Raw genomic sequence first — 10,085 nt, forward strand, 5'->3', positions numbered from 1 at the left:
ATTTGTCCTACCTTAAATAGATACCATACAGAATTAAGTGCACACATGACTAGTGATAAGATCTAGATGTTATAATGCCTAGAACTAAGGTATATTACTTAAAAATAGAGATTAAGGAAGATATCCCAAATTCACCACCACTTATTTTCACTGGCTTTAAAAAAGCAGCCAAATATTATGCCATAATACTGAGAGAGAAAAAATACCCATTTTTTACAAAAGGCCATTCTGAAAAACAAACATTGCTTATGAAGACAAAATAAAATAAAGAAACCTTTGCCAAAAAGGTTAGTGGTTACAATTACAATATATAGCAATTAAAGCATACCATGAAACAGTGCCCTAGCAGCGAGTGTGCCCCATGAAACATGCTCAAAGACAAGCTCTGAAGGAGGTGAGGAAGCATATAGTACAAGGGACATAGCAGTAATATTATGAAAATAAGGAATAATTCAGGCTGAATACTTCAGCACTTTGCGGGGGGAAGGGGAGAGAAGCTTCCTAACAGGGAGAATCATTAGTCTGTGGAATTGTGTAGCCTATTTAAGAGGAACTGGACAGGACTTTGGTAACTGCATAATAGGAACAATCCTGCGTAGGCAGAGAATGGACCAGACAATTTCTTTCCATCTCTAGCTCCATGATTTTGTGATCCAAAACTTCTTTTTAATATAGTTATCAATTAAATCAGTGTATTTTATACACTTCTATCAGTGAAGAATTTAATTTAGGGCATTGTAAGACAATAAAATTGTTAATTTGTCTTCACAAATATACTTACAATATCAAATGCTTCTGCTTTTCAACTCAGGAACATTTTATTCTTTATAGCCATGACGGCATCCAAATTGGTATCCTTCTGATATAAGCTACAAAAGTGGCATTTTCATCTAACGAAACAAAAGACTAGTATACTAAAGATATTTTTGTGTTGAGGATAGTTGCAAGCACATATTCCTGCACCAGATAGGACTATACTTCTGAAACAAATCCACATGAACAACAAATAACAGTCTGAAATTAGGTGGCTGAGAGCTGTTACTGTAGGAAGGACAAGAATTCTGACAATAACAAATCTGAAGACTTTTCCCATATCCTTCAACCAGTTTTTCTCCATCTGGCACATTCGACTAGTCCTGATGGGAGCTGGCAAAACAGCATGGCCAGGAAAGCGACATGACTTAAGATCCACCCTTCTCTCCCTGATGCAAACCACCTTCTGCTGTCACAGGTGGCTTCTTGAAAGGCACCCACATTCCCTCCATGTTTTGTCTCAATACAGGCAGCAGCAGGAACAGCTCATATATATCTGCTGGCCAGCTCAGGCAGCTACCTAATGGTCACCCTCAATTTCATGTCTGCTCACAACACTCAAGTTCAATCATGGGTGTCACCAGTTGATACTTCTGCACCCACCATGAGCAGCATGGAGCCTTCTGTTGAGCTGAAACAATGGGGAGGAGAAGAGTAGCAAACCAAAGTTAATGTAAGAAACAAAACAGAAAAAAAGATGACAAGCAAGAAAAGGGCAGAAAGGGATGTTGGGGGAAGATTGTGGCAACTGTTCTGGAGCCATGGCACAAGACAATGTGGTGACAGGGGAGCTGCCATCCAAACTAACACAGAAGTGTTGGGAATCATTGCTTCAGTCCCTAAGCTGCAGGCCACATGTCACTGATCACCTCTGATATAGTCAAGAAACAGCAACTACAGCTCTAGAAGAAAGCCAGAGCACCCTGGCAAGCAGCCACTAGTCAGAGAAAAAAAAAAAGGAACTAAGTAATACAACACGTGCTAATGTTTAACCATTCAAGAAGTTTAGAGACTTCCATTGCAACATTGTTATTTACAAACATCTGAATAAAACAAATATTATGACTTAAGTAGCTCCAAAATGTAGCAAGATTTTCCTCATCATTCAGCTATTTCATCAACTATGATTTATGACTGTTCTGGTTCCGTGGATTTTTTTTTTTAATAAAATTTCTGTTCCATATTTGTCAGACAGTTTACAAAATGCTGTTTAAGTCATTTACCACAGTCTGAGGATATACATTTAGAAGCAGAAATATCTGGATCTTGAAAGCAACTGTGCCAAGACACGCTGATTTACAGACAAATATAAAATACTAATAGTGTACCTTTAAAAAAAAAATTGTCTGAAGTTCTATTAACTATTGATCCAAGATCACTGTAACCGGAAAAGAATTCACGGAAAATACAGTACTCAAAAAATTGCACTTTATTTTGTACATCTAACAGCACTCTGTAGTCAGTTACACTGTTTCCCCTTTACAATCAGATTCCCTGTTGCAACCTTTTAAGATATAGAACAAAGTGACTAAACTAAACTGGCAAAAGGATTGAGGGACACTAACAGCATCTGAAATGCTACTTTTAATTCTAGATTGGACATTGTCTATCCTTTTAAGACTGGTCGTAACTATTCAAAATAAGCAGTAACAATGAATTTGCACTTCTATGTTAAATGTTACAGGCATGTTGCACAGTGACCAGAAAAGAAATCCTAATATTAAAAAGCGTTGATATATTTAAAGCCTAATAGGGTAATAAAATGCAGCAATAGCAAGAATGAAAGTCAAATGAAGCAGTATTATTATACAAGTCATTCCACAGATCCCAGTTAAAATAATATGCTGAAAGTTGGCCACCCACAAAAATAATAGTATACTGTTAGACACCAGCAGGGTGCAATATATGGCACCCATGCCAGCATCATGACTTTAAAAAAAAAAATGTTTCTCATTGGAGAAAAGTCTATAAGGTGACAAATCAGGCAGTTAACTCCATCAATTCACTTGACTACGCCCTATTTCACAATAACTCCTTTGGGCTGGCACTCCATTACTGTTCAGAAACATTAGAGGGAGAAAACTGGAGAACTCATCCATAGTGGGGAGGAGTTCAACTACTAGAGGAGAAAATATAAATTAAAAAACAGAACTGGAAATTTGGACAATCCTATTTCACTTCAAATACTAACATGCTATATAAGGGCCTGATCGGCTCCTACTGAGGTAAACAGGAGGTTTAACTGACATGATGGAAGCAAGACAATGCACATCATCATGTGAATGTTTCCGTCAGATATTTTCATAATAAACCAAGAGACTGAAAGATACAGTAGTTAACAAAGGAGGTGAGGCTAGGAAATTTAAAGGTCCCACACTTCTTGCGTCTAGCACCTAACTAACCAATAGATCTTATGAACACACAGTGTATTCAGTTATTTTGGACTGGCTACAAAGCACTGTTACTTTATTACCCTTAAATTTAGTATATTGGCTCAAAACTGTATGTTAAATTAGTCATCTTTTCGTTCCTATAAATGAATGAATATAAGAACTGAAAATGTAACCATTTGTGTTATAGTTATTAAAACATTTTGTTAACAGAAAAGGAAGAATATTGCCCTGACTTAAAGGCTTGTTTAAGTTGTTGTACCCTGTTTAGCCAAAGGGCAATTCAATTATCACCAAGTGGCTTTGAACAACAAACATCACCTACTGGTTCAGAAGGAAGATTTGATTGTGGCTCAGCTAATAAGCCAGAAACTCTGACTTCCTCCTACCCCACCCATTACCACACACACAAAAACTGCTTAACATGAACGAAACCACAGACTAGGCCTCCCCACCACTCCTCTGCCTGATCCATCCCTAGAACTGCTCAGTGCCTAAAACACACAGCAAAGTGCAAGGAACAAAGCACTGACGTCAATTACTGGAGGATTAAATCTAACAGCTAGGAGAGGAAGAGGAGGCGGCCTCATTAGCAAAACCACCACCAAGAAAAACCTAACAACCTATAACCACATTTACCAAGAACCATGTAAGTTTTATTTTCTCGAAAAGAGGGAATGCCAGCACATCTCAGTAGAGATTATGTGTATGGATACACATCCATCCACCCACCCACCCGTGAGTGTTGGGGGGGGGGGAGAGGGGGGGTTGCTCATCTCCATGTATTAATCTAGGGATAGAGGCTGATGCCTCTTTTAGCAGGTCACATCTGACATGAAAGAAGCCATCCAGAGCTGCAGGGGACGGAGAGTGGGGAAGGCAAGGAGTGGGTGGAAGTTTACAAAGAGACCAAGAGGAGGCGCCGAAGCACGGTCCAGGAGGGAGAGGTTACTAATACTGAAGGGGCAGCAGAAAGAGTTTCAAGCCCGGGGGGGGGGGGGGGGGGGAAGGTAGTTGGAAAAGGCGGGGGCGGGGAAAAGGATAAAGAATAAGCGAGAACAGATACAGGGAACTGGATCTTTCCCGCCCCCGAGACGCCATGGCCCCTCAGGGAATTCCGGGGCACTCTTACCCAGCCCATGCTCGGGGCCGGAGGGGAGGCAAATGTCCCCCCTCCCTCCGCCAAAGCCCGGGTACCTCCCGAGGAAGAGGACACAGCCCACCGCCAGAGAACGGGCCTTGTCCAGACAAACACCCGGGAGCCCCCACCTCCAGCCCCAGGGAGCGAGACCGAGCCGGAGCGGCCCCGCACCGCCCCCCTCCCCTTACCTCCGTTCGCTGCTCCGCTAGGCCCGGACCATTTCCCGGCTGCCGCCACCGGCCCGTCGGGCGGGAGACGAGGAGGCCCAAAGGGGACTGAGGAGCCGCCACTGAGTCAGCGACAGCCAGGGGAGTCAGGCCCCGGGGGACGGGAGCGGGGAGGGCAGGGCCCGGAGCCGGGCACAAAGACCAGGCCCAAGGAGCGGGCTCGGGCCCCGGGGGGAGGGAAGGCAGGACCCAGAGGGGCGGGGGAGCTCCGGGAGCGGGTCACAGGCGGGGGGGGGCGCGGGCGGCGGCGGCTCCCCGGGGGTCCCGCCGCTCCATTGCGGGCTGGGCTGGGCGTGCGGCTGGGTCCCGGTGCGGCCCGGCAGGGTCGGGTCCCGCTGGCTGGCTCCTCAGAACAGTGACTCCGGCCCAGCTCCTCCCGCAGCCGGGCATTCGGATTACCCAGCAGACATCGCGCTCGCACAGCCCCCGCCGCCGGCCACGTGACCCCCAGGCACGGCCTGGGGAACCCGGCACGTGACCCGGGCGAAGGCAACAGAGACAAGCCCCGCCTCCTCAGGGGAAGGCGCCGGATCCCGCCACCTGATAGGGGCAGAGCGAAGGGGCGGAGCTTAGGCTCCCCCTGCCGGAGAAGAGGGGCCTACTTGATGTGCTGCAGCCCTCAGGTGCAGTTACCAAGATTCAGCATCTAAACATTTGAGGCTGTCCAGGTAGGGTGACCAGATGTCCCGATTTTATTGGGACAGTCCCACTTTTTGGAGCTTTTTCTTACATAAGCGCCTGTTGGCTCCCACCCCCGTCCCGATTTTTCACACTTGCTATCTGGTCACCTTATGTCCAGGCTTGGCTGCTGCCCATCCAGAACACTTAGTGCCCCTCTCCATCAGATGCCAGGCGATGCAAAATGGCAGAATGCACTGCCCCGCACCCTGAACTCTACTCCTGGCACTGGTAGGAGCCACCACTGATTGCTTCTATGTTTCAGCCAGGGCCGCCCTACTGTAAGCACTAAATAAACCAGTCATTTTATGGGGTGTATCCCCCACAATTGCATCCTCTCCATCAACTATATGTTCTGTACTGACTAATGCAGGGATTAGAAAGCAGGTGATGTTCCAGAGGGGAATTGTTAGGGTTGGTAACGGCTGGCTGTGGTTTGTGCAGAGTGGATGAAGTGATCAAGGACAGGACAGATACTGTACATAGCTGCCATTCATACATACCACCCTAAATGCAACTCCTGCTTTCCTGAGGACAGTCTGACAGTTTTTCCTACTCTACCTATGTGCTGCAACCTCACAGAACTATATAGCCTCTGTAAGCATAGGGTGTTACATCAGTCAGGGAAGGTTGGGGCATCACTCAATGGGACACAGTTAAGGTTAAGGGCAGGGCTGATGCATACATCTCTCTATATTTAGTGGAGTTTAGTGGTTTAAGTATCAGTGAACTTGATATTGTAGAAGAGGAGGAAGCAGTGCTAGTCAACCTTGACTCTACTTTAGTGAAGTTTTTGGGCAGTGAATAGATGGCAATGTTAAACTGAAAAGTTAACAGGACATTAGGAATTTGTCAACATCTGTGAGATGTATTTCCTGGTCTGATGCCTGAGATTAGACTTGAGATACACATGTGGCTGAAAGATAACTTGTGACAAGTATATCAGCTTTTGTTGGCTTTGTTCCTTTCTTTGGTTTCTTCCTTTGATCTTTATGCAATAATTAATTACCAAAACTGTAGTTAATAGTTTGAAGGAAGGACTCCCCCCATTATTTGTCAAAAGTTTACATATAGTTTTAGACTCCTTTTCCATACTTACATATGAACAAATTTAACTTCAAAATAAGATTAACAGATCTCAAAATGCTTTAACTAAAAGTCACTAGAGGACCAGCTCATTATCACTTATGTTATCCGAGACAAGAGAAGTAGGAACCTTGACAGTGTTTTCTAGGAAGATGCATTTGAGATTAACCCCCCAAAATACTGTCTTTTCACATTTCCAACATTTGTACAGATTATCATGCTACTAAAGGATTACTGAATTCTGTCTGAGGTAATAAAAGGATGACAGCATGTCAGTGAAATATGGTGTCAGGTAGCAGATGGTTGTGTATTTGTGTTCATCCTTCAGACTATATATTCACCTTGTCCTAACTAGTATTGTTTCACCAGGTGGTGAAAAGTGCTGATTTACAACCCTCAAGCATGAAGTCCTCTAGCTACAAAACATGCACAACACAGGCAATGACAGCACAACCTTTCTCACACACACTCTACCCACCTGGAGGAAACCCGTAGTACCACTGAAAGTATCATATATAGAGGTGAGAAGGTAGGTCATTGTCCCTGTTACATTCAAGTTTTGGCTTCTCCAGTGAGACTTTCTAGTCTTGATGTGGACAGTTGTCAACTAGGTTCTGTGGATCAAGAACTGGGTGAAGCAGTCATTTAACACATCAGTGAAAACATGGATCCAAAACCCCCTCCCCTTCACCATCCTCACCATTCATACTCAATTTCCATACCCACATGTGCAGGAGTACTTCAAGTCCGCCAACCCAGGATGAATTTCATCTAGGAGGCATATGGCACAAGAGAAAAGTCATTAAGATAGCCTCTGCTCTGGACTTCTTTCCATTTAAAATCTCAAATATAATATTAAACTTATTTTTGGCATATGTTCACAGGGTGTTGCTTATAGCATTATTCCTATACTTGCCAGTTCAGACATTGAGTGAATTCATGGCAGCAGCATAATCTAGGTACACAAATCACTTTAGCATCTGAGCATCTGTCCCTTTGAAAGACTGTAGGCATCAGATTTAAAGAGAGGCTTTTTTTCTTCATCTAGTAATTCTGTCCTTGTAATCCTGACCCATCTACAACTGCTTTCTGATTTTATACAGCTGTGTACTACTCAGATGAGGTCCTACTGTTTAAATATTTATACTTAGAATGTTACATTGTTGAATGCACAGAAAAGGATGGACCCTCTTCTTATTGGGACCGTTAATCACACTATGTTTGTAAACCATGTTAAGATCGTCTCATGAAAGGCACTAGAAAAAGCCAATCAATCATCATCATCAATGCATGAATTACCAGTGCTAATTTGAGTATTTGCTGTAAAAATGCTGCTTTTGGACTACCCATATTCCTTTGTGTAATCTATTTTAAAGGTGTTTTTCTGTATTTCTTTTTTTTCCCCCAATTCAGCTAATGAAGTATTTTGTTCCTGTGACATTTTATTTCATGCATATTAAAACAAATCCATCTAGAATTTCACACAATTGTTGCTACTCTGGACATCAGGGCGACTCAGAATTTTATGGCACCAGGAGAGATAGAATTCATTTCTCCTGCTGCAAAAGCACAGGCCCCCTACTCCTTGAGCTAAAGGACAAACACGGTTGGGAGGTAGGCACACAGCTGTGCACGTCTGATTCCACCCAACAGGGAACAAAAGCGCAGATACATACTAGCCAGCTAATTACAGTACTTTAAAACAGCAGTCTTTATTTAGACACTAGGTGGTTAGGTCTACACCCCCTGCACAGAAGGTAACTGTGGCCTGCAGGAGCTTCTGCACTAGTCTGGCATAAACAAAACAGCTAACTTATAATTAAAAGGAGGTGTACATTAGCCACAGTGATTCCTGCAATGTGAAGGCTCTGAAGCATCTTTACTACTGCTCAATATCCCAGGGGAGGATTCAATCTCTGTTCCAGTTCATAAAAATCCCCCCTTCACAACCCAACAATTATGGTTGTCTGTATGGATCCTGAATTTTCTTTTCTTCCTTCACATTCATGGTAAGGTTGGTTATATGGCTACAGGGATTTTTTTAAACAGACATACATAGCATTTGTACTTAGGCTCAACATTTACACTTTGTGTGGATTTACCAGTAGTGTGTCCTCCTAATACAGATTGCAAGTAGAGGCTGTTTCAGAGTCCTCTTCCTTACTGCATAAGGTCTTACATTTTAAACAGTCACTAGTCCTGCTTTTTGTTTATTTTTAAAATATATTGAAGCAGAGTTCCGGGCCTTTGACTTCATGTCAGTGAGATTAAGACCTCCGCCAATGAGTATGATCCGATATTTATTTCTTCATTTAAAAATAAAGCAACAGGTGCCCCTCCAGTGTTCCAGTGGCAGCAGTCCAGCGCAATAGTATTTTTCAGTAAATGTTATCTTAAGCTCCAGAATCTAACTTTTCATTTAAAATTATGTCTCTATCCTGTACTGTTGCAAAGACCCCTCAAATTGTGAGCAGAGTGTAAAAAGATAAGAACATCTGCTCAAGTCTACTGCCAGCCTGACACAATAACTGTGAGACATGTGAACTGCATTTCAACAGGGTATTGAATCTGAGACTGTATTATAATTTAAATATCAACTTTATTAAAAAATACTATCAAGGAGGAAACAATATCCTAATTGCCTGAAAATTTTGTAACAGCTATAGTTAAATGTAATCTTGCAGGTTCCTATAACTTAAAAGTGCTTGCAAAAAAAAGAAATCTGTTTTTGCAGTTTATTTACTTTGTGCATTTAACAGCACTTTGTGTATACACAGTTTCTTCTTTGATGAAAATACCGTTATAAACATCAACAGAGGAGCAGAAAAAAAAAAATGGAAGCATTTTTAAATTTGCAGTCCTTGATTTTTTATTTTTTTTTTTAAAGTTTCCACTTTGACAGAATACCCCTTTTAAATCCTTCATTTTTCAAAAAATCAAGTTTATTATTTTACTGTTGATCAAACCATACAAAAAAGTTGAGGGTAAATTAACTTATGAAGATCTGCACAAGCAGCTTTCAGTGGCATCTCAAGTGAGAGGAGAACAGGGTTTGGGAGAATATCTTTTTTGTATAAACTCAGTTTGACCCATTGAGGGTAGGATGTTCAGTATCATTTCTTTTTAAAGTGAAGAATTAAATTAGAAAAAAGAAAAGAAGACTAAGGTGCCACAAGTGCTCCTTTTCTTTTTGCGGATACAGACTAACATGGCTGCTACTCTAAAACCTTCTTAAAGTAGAGAAATTCCTATATATTAGTGAAAATCCTATCTACAAATCCATCTCACATACAGCCCTCTTACGTGCCCTCAGTTAGGGCATCAAAAACCTACGTCCAGCTCTCACAAATGTTTGATTTAATAAAACTCCAAACTAGAAAATCAAGTTGCCTGTGCCTTTTGTTTTTCCATCCCATCAGCAATGTTTCCCCTTGAAATATGACACTTCTCCTGAGGCCATTCTTCCACTAGACTGCATCAATTGCTTCAGTTCAATTAGCAATGGCAGTTTTACTTGTAATGGGGAGGCATTAAATTGAGCCTGTTTAAAGCAGCACAGGTCTCAATAACTACTGAGTAAATGTAACAATTTCTAGTCAGTAATCTTTGTAAATTAATTATAATTTGTGCCTAATTTAGAGCTTTGGAAGATGGTGATTAAAGAAATACCTTTCCTTGCAGAATCAAAGTGAAATAAAATATCCTTTTAAGAGCAAATCAGGACTTGAGCTAGTAAGAATTGGATGGCTG

At 42.1% G+C, this 10,085-nt stretch overlaps 1 protein-coding gene across 9 annotated transcripts in view; it reads right to left on the bottom strand.

Annotated features, from left to right (window-relative positions):
• Positions 1 to 5,006, bottom strand: part of AFF4 (ALF transcription elongation factor 4) — a 74,301-nt gene extending 69,295 nt beyond the window's left edge. For all 9 annotated transcript variants that reach the window (XM_078854009.1, XM_078854008.1, XM_078854006.1 and 6 more), the window contains exon 1: positions 4,533 to 5,006. The gene's annotated coding sequence lies outside the window, so the exon portion shown is untranslated. The remainder of the gene's footprint in view (positions 1 to 4,532) is intronic.
• Between the last annotated feature and the right edge of the window lie 5,079 nt (positions 5,007 to 10,085).

Source organism: Lepidochelys kempii, chromosome 8, assembly GCF_965140285.1.
Source record: "Lepidochelys kempii isolate rLepKem1 chromosome 8, rLepKem1.hap1, whole genome shotgun sequence".
NCBI classification, from domain to species: Eukaryota; Metazoa; Chordata; order Testudines; family Cheloniidae; genus Lepidochelys; species Lepidochelys kempii.